The 14,085-nt window shown below is 37.9% G+C and overlaps 1 protein-coding gene across 1 annotated transcript in view; it reads right to left on the reverse strand.

Moving 5' to 3' along the window:
• NXPE1 (neurexophilin and PC-esterase domain family member 1) overlaps positions 1-7,858 on the reverse strand; it is a 28,986-nt gene extending 21,128 nt beyond the window's left edge. Inside the window, exon 1 of the mRNA XM_046684811.1 lies at positions 7,661-7,858. The gene's annotated coding sequence lies outside the window, so the exon portion shown is untranslated. The remainder of the gene's footprint in view (positions 1-7,660) is intronic.
• Positions 7,859-14,085: the final 6,227 nt, after the last annotated feature.

Here is a 14,085-nt window from a genome sequence, read left to right on the forward strand (position 1 = left end):
TGGTTGAGTTTGTGTGCTTCAACTCGGCGGCCTGGGGTTTGCTACTTCAGATCCCAAGCATGGACCTATGCACCACTTATCCCCATGCTGTGGCAGGCATCCCACATACAAAATAGAGGAATATGGGCATGGATGTTAGCTCAGAGCCAATCTTCCTCAGCAAAAAGAGGAGAATTAGCAGCAGATGTTAGCTCAGGGCTAATCTTCCTCAAAAAAAAAAAATATATATATATATACATAAATTGTTGTAAAAGCTCCCTTGCCCAAAATCTAGTCCACAGCCTCCATAACATTACCTGTCAAGGATGAATAGAAATCTTAAAAGTCTTCTACATAAATGTTAGTTAAAAAAAGCTTTAGTCATCTGAGTTGATAAACTTATTCCATCTGTTAGAAACACAATTTTGATTCAAGCATTATTTATAAACTAGTGAGTTTTGTATTATCGTAGTGACTTATGGCTAACATTTTAGAATTAAAACTATAAGGTCTCTGCATCTGTCTGTCTGTTTATATGTTTATAGATCTACATTATGTATATGTGATACTTTTGTGACTCCCGATGGTATGGCCAAAATTAATTTGAAAAAGGGCTCTATTTAATAGGCTTAAAGAAAAGTAAGCACTTATATAAATTAACTATTCCCCAAACTCTCAGAAATATAGAAACTAACCCAAATCTTTGTCAGGTTCACATGATCTGGGGTAATATTTGGTAAATAAGAGCTAGTTTAAATTTGTTGGTTTAATTAAAGTAGGCTTGTCTTCAGAGTTATCAGCATTAAATATAATGCAGACAGATAACTTTTATTCTAACTTGGTTTACTAACTAAATAAACTCATGTTGTCTCTGTTGCAAAATTTATCAGCAAGAAAAATAACTTAGGTTGCTGGCTAACTTAGTGCAATGTCTCATGAAATTTTCATGAGTAATCTAAACATAATTGTTAAGAGCAAGTGAATTAAATAAGTGTAAGTAAGATAAAAGTTTATAAATGAACTTTTCAACAATAAGATATGTCTAATTAAATACTTTCCCAAATCTCTTTGGTAACTTACACCCTTAGAGTTTTGCTAAGATGAGTTACATGATGGAAATTCATTGAATATCTACATCATTTCTAAATAACATCAAATACTGAAACATTAATTACTGAACATAAGTTGACCCACTTTGGGCTTCCTATTATGGAGGAGCTAAAGATATTTGGGTCTGTTAGTAATATATTTTGTGCCACATTGAAAAAATATACTATGAGGTTGCGTATACTTCCAGAAATTATGAAATGTGTTTATAAATTTGCCAATCTAAGGAATGCTGGTGTAACAGGCAGTTCATAATTGCTTACTTAATTTTCAGTAGAAATTAAGGTTTCTAAGAGTAAAGAATTCTATTAATGTGTGTAATTAAAACTCATATAAAATAATAAGAGAAACAATTCTCTATGCAAGGAAGGTAGAATGTGTTTTTGGCTAAGAAAATATATCAGGTATGGAGATGTGTTTTTGTTAAAGGAAAAAGAGGAATTTTGTCCTGAGGTTGAATAACTGGCTGTTTCAGAATGAGAAAGAGGAGAATAAAGGACAAACTAAATGGATGTAGAAAGTTTGGAGGAGAGAGAGAGGAAGAGAGACAACCTTTGTGTAGTCAAGCTGGCTAAAATTGAAAGAATTTATCATAAGGGATTTAATAATAAGCTTTAATATCATTAGTGTACTTATGTAAAACTAAAATTTAATTTTCTTTCATCTGCTAAAAGGACCAAGTTTTCTTGGACTATTGGTCTGTTCTTGATAAGAGACTGTGAAGGTTTTTTTTCTGTACTTTTAAAGTAATCTATCTAGAAAGCAAAGGTGTTGTATCTTACTAACATAATTTCCTGTGCGTCTTGTTGTCTGTATCAGCGTTTTGTTACTTAAAAACAAAGATCTTCTCAACATTAAAAGAGCTAAGTTTTGCTCGCAACTATGTAACCTTCTGTATCTGCTTGTAAATTGTTTATTGGTAACTTTGGTTAAATAGATAATTAAGTATTGTTTCATGATGATCTGTGATCCTATTTAGCCAAGTGTACAAAACTTTTTGATATTTTTGACAAACTTCTAAAAATAAAATTCATTTTGTTTTGAATTCTGAACTAACTTTGGGATTCTCCAGAGGGCTCCTGGAACATCTTAAAAGATTTAGTTTTTCTCTTTATTTAAAAAAAAATGATGTAACACTAATTAGGCTTATTCGATATGTTAAATTACATGGGAAGCATTGTCAAACAAGCAGTGATGTTAAACCTTCCTCAGGTTATATTCTTATAGATGTATGTTATTAATATAAGTGTTCCAGAAATTATATGAAATTCCTAGAAATCTGATGTGCCGTGGTATAGTGTTATCTGTTATAATTCTAGTTATCTTAAAATGTATGTCATGGAAGTAACCAAATTCTCTTGTCAATTGCATTATAATGAACTCTCATCAGATCTTTCAACATGGCCGTTTTGAAGTCTTTTGTCATTTACAGATAGTTATTATTTTACTCTGATGCTTTTGTAAAAGTGCTTTATCTTCCAGGACATTCACGGAAAGGACTCTGATAAGTACAGATTTCTGATAACTTTCAGATCATACCACTGAATTGGGTAAGAATTTATAGAACTGTAATGGAAAAACTGATGGCTTTAGAAAACTGAAAGCAAAAGATAAAAATCAACAAAAATTAATTCCATGGGACTGAATAAACTGATGAGAATGACTATAATTTTTTATGACTTTTTCTTTGAAACATTGCTGTTTCTTAATGTTTTGTTTTTCCAGATTTAAGGAAATATTTTTCTCTTAACCTATCTATGATTTACAGTGATTTGCTAAATTATACCTTTGTGAACAAAGATAAAACAATTACTTTTTCTCCCTATCTGATCCCTCCAGAATTCAGAAACTCTTAGCAAGTATTCTTATTTTTATGGCAATATAAATATTTGTGGAAATGCAGTAAGAATATATTCTCCTTGTAACAGGACACATTTGGAAACATTGGTTATATTACCAAGGCTTTGACTGGAATGTCATATTTGATAATGATGTGCATAGAATCAGATATGACTAGACAGTTTTAGGGAACTAAGATTGACTTTATGAAGCCAAGAAAACCCCTTGGAGAAACAGCCTGGTACGTTGCTTACAGAGTTCTTAACAGCCTTACCAGTTGAGTAAGGGGGGTCATTTCCTGGCAGCCTCAGATATTTCAAGATATTTTGGGGACCTTGAGAAGAGAGGAATTAACCGAAATTTATAGGTATTGCAGACGAAGTCTGAAGGCAAGTCCTTGGCTTGGCTTCCTAGGCTTGAGAGGCTTTTAAGAGTCCAATCTGAGATTTCTTATGAAAGGTTCCAGGAAGCAAACATTAAAAAAATCTACATGGTCGATCATTATTCTTGCTGCACTTAGTAAATAATCAGGCCAAGTATAACGAGACAATTTACTTTGCAAACATTAGTTTTACTCTGATTATCTCTGATAGAAGTGGGGGTGACTGTAGAGAGAAAAATTATATGTCATTGGAAAACTCTAGTGCACCTGTGTGGATGTGAGATTATAGACTTGTTCATTGTCTTTAGGATTTTGTTATCTCCCAGTAAACTGGACTGGATCCTGAATTCTTCGAGTTTCCTCAAATATCTGGCTACAACTCTCCAAACTAACACTTGCAATTTTTTTCCACCCTTCTGTCTTGAAGTCACTAAAAACAAAGGCTGCCCTTTTCCCTGCAAACTGAAGCTTGACAACTTGATATAAAGGTCACGGAAATCAACACAACAGCTCATGTGAGGGCAATCTTTGTGCCTGCTGCTGTGTGGGCCACTCAGAAAGATCACCAGAGACATTCAAATTTGCAAACCAGGAAAATCTATCAGATTGCCATTGTCTGCTCTCACTCTTGTCTGAAAATGCTTCCAGCCCAACATCTAGAAATCTTCTTGAATACCTGCCCTCAGGATTCAGACTGGGTTTATAGTCTGCTCCAACCATTAATCAATGTTTTTCTTTTGTTTTCATTGAAATCCTCTTATTGAATACTGATTGCTGGCCCCATATAGGCCTAACTATGGGAGTCCATTTGCATCACTACCTCCTGATGAGACACAACCTTTTAACTAATTTGACCTATTCTCAGGACTAAGAGACTGGTTCATTGAGATATGGAACAATCGACCAACTCAGCTTCTGGACTGTGAAACTTCTTAGAAGTTTCAAAGGTGGAAATGAAGGTAACAGAATATGCCACCCCAAAATATATTTCTTTGGCGTAAGCCCCAGACCTCTATCCTTTTCCTTAGCCAAGAAGTGTGAATCAAAGTGCAGCAAGTGGTGTTGGCCGTAGCACAAACACCTCCTTGCTCAGCTAAAAGATAACCAAGAACAACTTCGGCCAGAGAGTCTAAGAGTTTTGTTGGGTAGCTGTGGCTTTAGCAGCAGATTCTGCAATATCTTCAAGAGTTAAGGAGAGGTTCCTGATCATAGCCTCATTTGTGCTTACTCCTAGCCAGGGTAGCAGGGATCTGCCAAAGGAAGCAAATTTTGAATTGTGAATGCCTCCCAGTAATTCCCATTTGAGTCTGTGGCTCAGGACTAGAAAGGTGACAGCCATTGAGGCAAGTAAAATATAAGGAACTGTAGACTGTGTAGGCAGTTTTATTCTGGTTACCCTTGCCAGCCTAGATGCAAGGTTCCCAGGTTTGGGATTGTTATCAGAGACAAGGAAATGGACCCCCAGGGTTAGGAACTCTGACATGATAGAAAGGGGGCTGAGTTTGTTCCAGAGAAACTGAGGCATTGGAAACCAGGGAGAAGTTTGTGATGGGCAGAGCTAAAGGATCACTATATCGTGGCCAATCCAACAGTTATTTGGAGATTGGATTACCTCCCTTGCAATGGCTGAGAGTGTGTGAACAATGGCATTATCTATCCCGGCCAGAGCAAGGCAAAATGTGGAAAAAAGAATCATAAAGACCTCACGGTATAAGATTAGGAAAAGGATGGTCAGAGAGGGAAGGAGGTATGGAAAGAAACGTTACTGATCCAATGTCTTGGGAGGCAGTATTCTATCTCAATGTTGGCTACTTCTCTTCCTTGTCAATTTGATTGTCAGGTCTCCAGCATTTGCACGGGAGCAGATATTAGGTGGAGCCTTCTTCAACTGTGAAATATGTACCCAAGATTTGACACCTTGTAATTTGGCAGTGATGTCACTGGTCAAGAATACTTGGTAGGGTCCTTTCCATGAAAGTCACCTTTGTAAAAGCATCAGAGTAAAGCAAAAACTGTCTGTAAATGACAAAAGACTTAAAAATGCTTATGGTTAAAGATCTGATGAGAGCTCATTATAATTGAATTGACAGGGAAATTTGGTTATTTCTGTGACATACAGCATTTAAAGATAACTGGAATTATGACTGATAACATTATACCAGGGCATATCAGATTTCTAGGAATTTCATACAATTTCTAGAACACTTATGTTAGTAATATGCATCCATACAAATAAAACCTAAGAAAGTTTATCATCACTTATTTGACAATGCTTCCCTTGTCATTTGACATACCAAATAAACCTAATTAGTTTAATATCTCTCTTTTACAAGGTGACAGACAAATCTTTTGAGATATCTCAGGGACCCTTTGAGAAATCTCAAATTTACTCAGAAGGGTCAGAAAGACTCCGTTTAGAATTTGATTAGGGGAAGTTGTCAGAATGTCAAAAGATTTGAACATTTGACTAGACAGGATCAAAGATCATTATGAAATAATACTTAATTATCTATTTAACAAAAGTGACAAGATTTTAAAGGCAAATACAGAATGTTGCATAGTTGTGAACAAAACTTAGCTCTTTTAGTGTTGAGAAGATTGGGTTTTCTTAAGTAATCAATGACCTGATAAAGATAACATGAAACACAGTAAATTATTTTGGTAAGACAAAATCTTTGCTTTCCAGGTAGATTACCCAAAAGATTAAAAACCCCAAACTTTTCACAATCTCTTATCAAGAGCAGATCAATAGTTCAAGAAAACTTTGTCCTTTTAACAGAGAGAAAACCAAATTCTAGTTTTGCAGCAGTATACTTTTGATATTAAAACTCATTTTTGTGTGTGTGCGTGTGTGAGGAAGATTGGCCCTGAGCTAACATCTGTTGCCAATCTTCCTCTTTTGCTTGAGGAAGATTGTTGCTGAGCTAACATCTGTGCCACTCATCCTCTATTTTATGTGGGATGCAGCCACAGCATGGCTTGACAAGCGGTGCTAGGTCAGCGCCCAGGATACGAACCTGCAAACCCTGGGCCGCCAAAGTGGACTGCATGAACTTAACTGCTGTGCCCCCAGCCAGCCCCTTAAAACTCATTTTGAAAAAAATTAAATAAATCCATTCCAATCTTAGCCAGCTTGATCACACATAAAATTCATTTCCCAAGATTCCTTTCCCACAAACCTCCTACAGCTTTTTCATATTCATTCATATTTTGTCCTATGTTTTTCATTTTTTCCTTTTTCTCATTCTGGAACAATCAGTTGTTTCACTTTCCCTACCTACTTTTCACAAACAGCTGTTTCCTTTCACCCTTAATATTTCTAAGTAGTTTTAGTTACATATGTTGACTAGAATTCTTAGCCCTTCGAACTCTTAATTCCTAGTGAAAACTAAGTAATATGTAAGCAAGCGTAGACTGTTACGTTAGCAGTCTGTGGGTTGGCAAATTTATAAGTACATTTCACGATTTCTAGAAGTATATTCTTCCTAATAGCAAATTTTCAATGTGGCACAAAACATGTTTACTAATAGACCCAAATGTCTTTAGCTCCTCTGGCAAAGGCAGTTAAACGTAGACAAACCTATGTTCTGAATTAACATTTCAGTATTTTGTCTTATTTGGAAGTGATCTAGATATTTAATGAGTATCTATCATTTAACTTATCTCAGTATAACTTTAAGGTTTCAAATTACTAAAAAGGTTTGGAAACTATTTTTAAATAGACATACCATAAAGCATAATTATTGTTGAAAAGTTCATTTATAAGTTTACTTACTTACATCTATTTAATTCACTTGTTCTTAACAATTATTTTTAGATTACTCATGAAAGTTTCATGAGACATTAACCATCATCTTAAGCTATCTTTCTTGCTGACAAATTCTGTAATAGAGATAATGTGAGCTTATTTAACTTTTAGTAAACCTAGGTAGAATAAAAGTGTGCCTGCATTATATTTAACACTGATAACTCTAAAGATATGACTGTTTTAATTAAATCAATAAACTTTAATTGGCCCTTATTTACTGAAGATTATGCTAGATCACGTTAACTTGAAAAACATTTGGGTAGTTTCTGCATTCCTGAAAGTCCACTTAATTTAAGCCAGTCAAATAGAGCTCTTTACAAATTCATTTGACAATACCATCCAGAGGTAGAAAAATATCACTCACCTATAACATATGTACATAGACATATGTAAACATACAGTCAGATGCAAACAAGATCTCATAGCTTTTGTTTTAAAATTTTAGCCATGAGACAGGTAAGATAATGCAAAACTTACTAGTTTATAAAAGAACAGTTGGATACATATTGTGTTTCTGGCAGACGGGGTAAGTTCCAGTTACTTACTCAGACAGCTTAAACTTCTCGCTAATGCTTGTGGTGAGGATTTTCATTTGCAGAGTTTCCGAATAACCTCTCTTTTTTCCTCTTCTGACAAGAGTTACCTCCTGAAATTTGCGTTTCAAAGAGATGGCCCTCAGTTCCTAGAGAAGACAGGGTAGAACATTTTTTTTTTTTTTTTGAGGAAGATTAGCCCTGAGCGAACATCTGCTGCCAATCCTCCGCTCTTTGCTGAGGAAGCCTGGCCCTGAGCTAAAATCTGTGCCCGTCTTCCTCTACTTTATATGTGGGACGCCTGCCACAGCATGGCGTGCCAAGCGGTGCCATGTCAGCACCTGGGATCTGAACCGGCGAACCCTGGGCCGCTGAAGCAGAACGTGGGAACTTAATCACTGTGCCACAGGGCCAGCGCTGGGGTAGAACATTTTTATCTCAGTTGCACGGAGAAAGAATGCAAGTTTCTCCAAGAAGCACTTTTGTTTCCTAAAGCCAGAATCTTTTCAATACCTACGCACCTTTCGAAAGGAACAGGGGAGATTTTGAGATGGTGAAAAAGACACATGGGCATTTTCTGTTCTTGTAAAGACTCAACTTGTAAGACAAGTTGTACAAGTTGTCGTCAATTTGTAGAACAGTTGTTTTTAATTCCTTGAAGAATTGGGATGCAACCTGAATTATATCCAGGTGCTGACCCACCCATCCAGCTATATTATCTTCAATTTATTTCTTTACATCAGGGAGAAGTTCTTCAACTAAGATGGAAATCAAAAGATTCCTGTGTTCTAGATTTAGAGCTGTTTGTAAATGTTAGAGCTGTTTCAGTAAATCCTTCCACACAGCCTGCTCCCAAGAGCCAAAGATAACCAAAATAAATGAAGACAATTCCCCTGAGAGCTGGCAACAGTCGGTAGGACCCTAGCTGCAATGGAGTGCAGCCCACATTTCTATGCAGTCATATCTAGCTATAAGTGGGGTGCGACCCACATTTCTGTCTGGCTATATTTTTGGGGACCCCAACCTGACAGTTGCCAAGCCAAGTTCTCAGGACACAAAGAAGACAAACAAGAAGGCAGTAGCTGTCCCTGGGAGAGAAAGGACAGACCGCAAATGAGTACATGAAAGCAAATTCAAGAGTCACAAGTCAAAGATCTAATTCTTACAAATGTTTTTTGCCTGCCAATCTGAATTTGGAAAGGAAGGGACAACGTGAAAATTTACCCTCCTCTTTGGACCAGGCTGCACAGATGCAGATCTGGGAGAGCTGACTGTGTAAGAATTCTCACCCTTGGCCGGCTCCTACCAATTGTCCCAGAATCTCGCCTGCAGGCTCTGGAGTGAGTGGGGTGTTCCAATGGGTCTCATCCTGGTCACCAGAAACTGTAGGCCAGAAAAAGTAATTTTCCCTCGACCCTTTATGGTGAGTGCTTGTTTTTCTCTAGCACATCTTGTAAATGCATGAGTTTATCTAGGTTAAAAGTTCTCCACTGTGGCCGCTGTAATTCAACATGAACTTTGGTAAGGTTAACCTGCTTGTTCAGCCTTAAAACAAAATTTTATTCACCTGAGGACTCACACTGGCCCCAGTCCAACTCCAGATCCAGTCTACTTTTTCAAGTTGGACGCAGTCTGACTCTGGCCGGTTTCCAGACCAAGTCTGGAAAAAGAAATGCTCAAATCAAGTCTGAAAGCTGCTAACACAAAAGCTGTGGAGCTAGCTTCCGGGAGGGACGCGCCCACCACATCCAGAGGCAGCGAGGAAGCAGAGAGCTCAAGGGGCTCCATGGTACCTTCGCCTGGTTGCTTGTTGCTCCCCGGGGCCACTGGGGGTCTCCTTTGGTTCTGTCTTGTGACACTAGAGCTGTTAAAAGGTAAATTGAGGCTTATTAAAAATTTCATGAGTTTATTTGAGCAGAAATTGATTCAAATCAAGCAGCATCCAATCTAGTAGATAGAATGGGGTTCCGAGGAGCTATACAAAATTAGGCTTTTATAGGAGGAAGGGAGCAGGAGCACGGAAGTTAATACCAGGCCAAAGAAAGCAGGTTGGCTATTGCGAGGTTCTTTCCTTTAGGGGATGGCAGGAGTCTGTCAGGCAGATTGTCTAACTAGTGCTGATCAGGAGATTCCTGATTGGTTTGAGATTCCATTTCTGGGAGAGCAGAAACTAATTAAGTCTTGGTTTGGTGACATGGGGCTTTGGGCCTGTTGTCCTTTTCTTTTTTTTTAAAACAGAATCCTATGGCCAGAAAATCTTACTGATTTCCAAATCAATGTCTCACCTAGATTCTACTCCTAAACTTGAACTCTCCATATGCAAATGTCTTCAGGATGTCTCCACTTACAAATTCTCAGCCTGCAGGGCCCAGCAGAGGTGTGCTGGCTCAGACTAGCTTATGAGAGCCTGTTGTGCTCATCTCTTCCCAACTCCTTATGCCATGACATTATCTTGGGAGCTTGAAAGTGGCCGTGATGGGTAGATTTACTTCATGGAAATCTGCAATTGCTGCAAACAGGTTTTTCTGCCCCTCCCCACTCCCCCAGGCCCCAAACCCACCACCCGAGAGCAGGGTTACCAGTACCTTACTGCTCACAGAAAGCTCAGAGTCAACTTGTCCAAGTGGAATGTTCTCTATTCTTCTGCTTCTTCCTCTCTCTCTCTTTGTGAATGGTATCACTAATCAGAATCCCGGCCGCTGTCTTTGACTTATTTAGCTCCCTTACGCTTATATCCAGTCATCTTCAGACACAATTGAGTCAACGTGCAGAGATTACTAGTTGCCTCTTTCACCACTAGTAATAGAAATATAGCTGGGCACGTGGAATAATGGTTCTTAGAGTTGTATGCCCAGTGCCTAACACAGTGCCTGTGAAGGAAACCAGAATGTCACCCCCAAATATGCCTCTTTGACGTAAAAATTATTTTGAGTGAAGGCAATTACGAAACTGTAAATGCAGGAAGACCTCCTTTTATTGGAGATAGACTCTTATCAGCCCAGAGATGGCACCAGAGGAAAACGCAAACAACTGTGGTTAACCTATCTTCCTTAAGTAGGGTGTAAAGCACTACCTAACCCTAGTTAGACTAGCCCTAGTGAAAACCTCTTTGTCTTGTCCATTCTCCACAAATTTATTGTATCTTTGTCTGAAAGGTATAAAAGCTTCCTGCTCTGGTCACTTCTCTGGATCTTCATTCTCTTGTGAAGGCTCTCATGTACATGCAAAAATTCATAAAATTTGTTTGCTTTTCTCTTATTCATCTTAGTTTAATTTTCATTCCCAGCCAGGGACCCAAAGAGGGTTGAAGAAAACTGTTTCATCCCTGACACCTGACAAGCACAATATTTGTGTTTCCCAGACTGCACTGAGTTCTAAGTGGAATGTAGACAGAGGTGATGTGTGCCGTATCCTGGCCTTTCCCTTAAGGCTGTGATCTAACTCCTCGTGCTCTCTTTGCTCTTCCTACTTGATGCAAACTGGATGGGGCAGCAGCCCAGCTTTGACCACGGGGTTGATGGCAACATCCTAACACAGGGCGTTCTTACAACGTCTTCGTAACATGGGCCCCTTTGGCAGTCTGACGAAATCCTTGGACCTCTTCTCCAAATAACGTTTTTAAATACACAAAATATACAGAATTATAACAAAAATAATTATGTTACAGTACACTTATCAACATTTTAAATAACCTAATTTGTTATACAGTTGTAGAGCAATTCTTTATTAACTCACTAAATAGCAAGATTTAGCAGCCAGGTCTAATATTTTATAATAATTTTAAACTGATGTTAAGTGTGAGTGCTATTTCCAGATTCTATAATAACTGCTTTTTGGTAGGAAAATATTGGCGACTTCAGTTGGGGACTAAGCCACAGGTACTGTGAATGCTGCTGTGATTTGTTGCCACCGTTCACAATGGAGGAGATTACTAAACTTCCTTTAGAAGCTGGAGAACATAAAGATGTAAGTTTTTTCCCACTCAAGTTCACAGACTTCCTAAATTCTGCCCATCAGCCCTTTCGAGTCTCCATCAACCTCAGGTTGAGACCACTGGCAGAGGATGACGGAGCTTCCATGATGGACGCCTGGCTTCCTGGATCACCTCGAGGAGCAGAACCCCTGAAATAAACCCCAACCTTTTCGAATCATTGCATTTTTGGAGGTTTTTCTTTTAACAGCAGTTCGGCCTGCCTACATCTACTACTAAGTATCTCTTCAATTTGTAGTCTTTTTCCATCATTACTATTGCTGCCTGGTACAGGTATTGCCGAGGTATTGCTTAGGAATTGTAATAGGTGTTTTTTTAAACATTACTGAGGTATAATTTGTATACAATAAGAATTCATGCATTTAAATCCACAGTTTTATGAGCATTAACAAATGTATATACCTGTGTAGCATCAGTATATAGAATTTCCCCCCCAAATTCCTGTTTACCACTTTTGTCAATTCTGTCCCCATCTCTGCCCCCAGCTACTGTGCTGTATTATTTTTATAGTGTTTTTGCATCAGCACACATCTAGAACAAAGATGATGAGAAGTGGCGGTATTGGGCAGCTTTGACATGTTCCCACTATTAATTTCAATATTTCACCATGTTTGATTAAATGTGTGATGTTTGACATATGATATTTGCTGGTTTCTTTACTGTCTTCTATTAAAATAAGAAAGTTATTTTCTACAAAACCAGTTTGCTAAGTGTTTTTATCATTAATAGAAGTTGATATATTGTCAAAGGCTTTTTTCTGATTTACTGAGGTGGTTATATGATTTTCCCCCTATATCTTTAAATGTTTTCCAAAGCTATTTTGCTGGCTTAAACCTAACTGGGTCATAATATATATTGCATTTTTATACATAACTCTGTTGTACTGTTGGTGAGAACACAAATGAATACAATCATTTTGGAAAGCAATATGACGGTAGTTTTTTTTAAATTGTGTATGCCTATGTCCTAAGTCCAAGCAATCTAATCTGGGTATATCACAGAGGACTTCTCAGTCCACAAAGAATTGCATACAAAATTTTATTTCAGTTGCTTCTATATCTGTGTATGTAGTTGTATGGAATTGGATAGACTTTCATATATATTGCTATGAAATGGTTAAGACATATATATAGTGGATGTGTAATGTGGGACACTAAACAGCAGTTAGGAGCAAATTACTAGATTTACATACAACACAGCAGCTCTTAAAAACAGTGCAAAGTGAAGAAAGTAAAAAATATTAAAAATCTATATCACAAAATTATATGTAAATTAAAAACATACACACGAAATGCAATATAAGGATACACGGATATTCAAAGACACAGATAAAAAAATCTTCCTCCTTTTCTGACTTTGTTTGTGACACATCCTGCTGCCCTCCTGGGATGCTTGCCCCTGTGCCCATCCAAACTCTATAGTCAGTCAGCCCCCCACCTAGGACCCATCTCTACAGAAACTTTTCCAGAATAACTCTAGACCACATGGGTCTCTCCCATGTTCTGAATTCCTGTGGCTTATTTATACATTTTCCACCCAGACAACGTCACATGTGAAACAAGACAAAAAAATGTTATCAGCTGTGATCAGGTATTATTGACATACTTCTTTCTTTCTCCAGTTGGATGTTAGGTTGGGTGACTATATATATTCTTGCTCCCCATGGAGCACTGGGTACTTTAGCTGGTTGGTTATTAGAAAAATATTTATCTTCCTGCCATGTCGTTCAAAACCAGCCTGTCTTTGTCAGGAAGAGAGGCTCTCATGATCATATTTTGTTTGTTTACCACATTTTTCTTCTGAACTTTCCCCCTTTTCTTCCTTTCTCTTACTTGAGAGAACATTTTGGCAGAGAGACAGTCTTTCTAATTCCTTTTGCTTTGCTTTTTCCCCTCCCTCACTGACCACAGTCAAGACCAGAGAGAGAGAGAGAGAGAGAAAGAGAGAGAATGGCAGAGTCTCCATAATTTTACTTACTCACCTGTTTTAATGACTTCCCCACCTGGATAGTAGGAAGAGAACCTGTGAGTTCTCAACTGGCTCTTGTTGCTGCAGAAAACTCGCTTTTTTCTTGTCTATGAAGATATTTATTTTCATCTACGTGTATTCGCTCTCTTGGTTTTTTATTGCCTCAGCATGTAGATATGAAGAGTCAATAAGGAATAAAGTAACTAGACGGTGGTGTAATTCTACAGGCTCTGCTAACTGGGCGTTTCCCAGAAATTCTTTGAGATTCCTGTTTCTCTCCCCATATGTCACCAGACCTTTGGGAATGGAAATCTCTTAGTTGTAAGACAGCTAAGGACCTGTGGTCATAGTGTGGGAATATCCCAGTGGCTCTACTGTACAGGTAGACTTTCCTCTGAAAACCTGGGGTCTCAAAATGACTCCTACTAGGAGGATGTATTGTCAGTGGACACCATACGGAGAACTGGCGAGTGGCTGA

Source organism: Equus quagga, chromosome 14, assembly GCF_021613505.1.
Source record: "Equus quagga isolate Etosha38 chromosome 14, UCLA_HA_Equagga_1.0, whole genome shotgun sequence".
In the NCBI taxonomy this organism is placed as follows: Eukaryota; Metazoa; Chordata; class Mammalia; order Perissodactyla; family Equidae; genus Equus; species Equus quagga.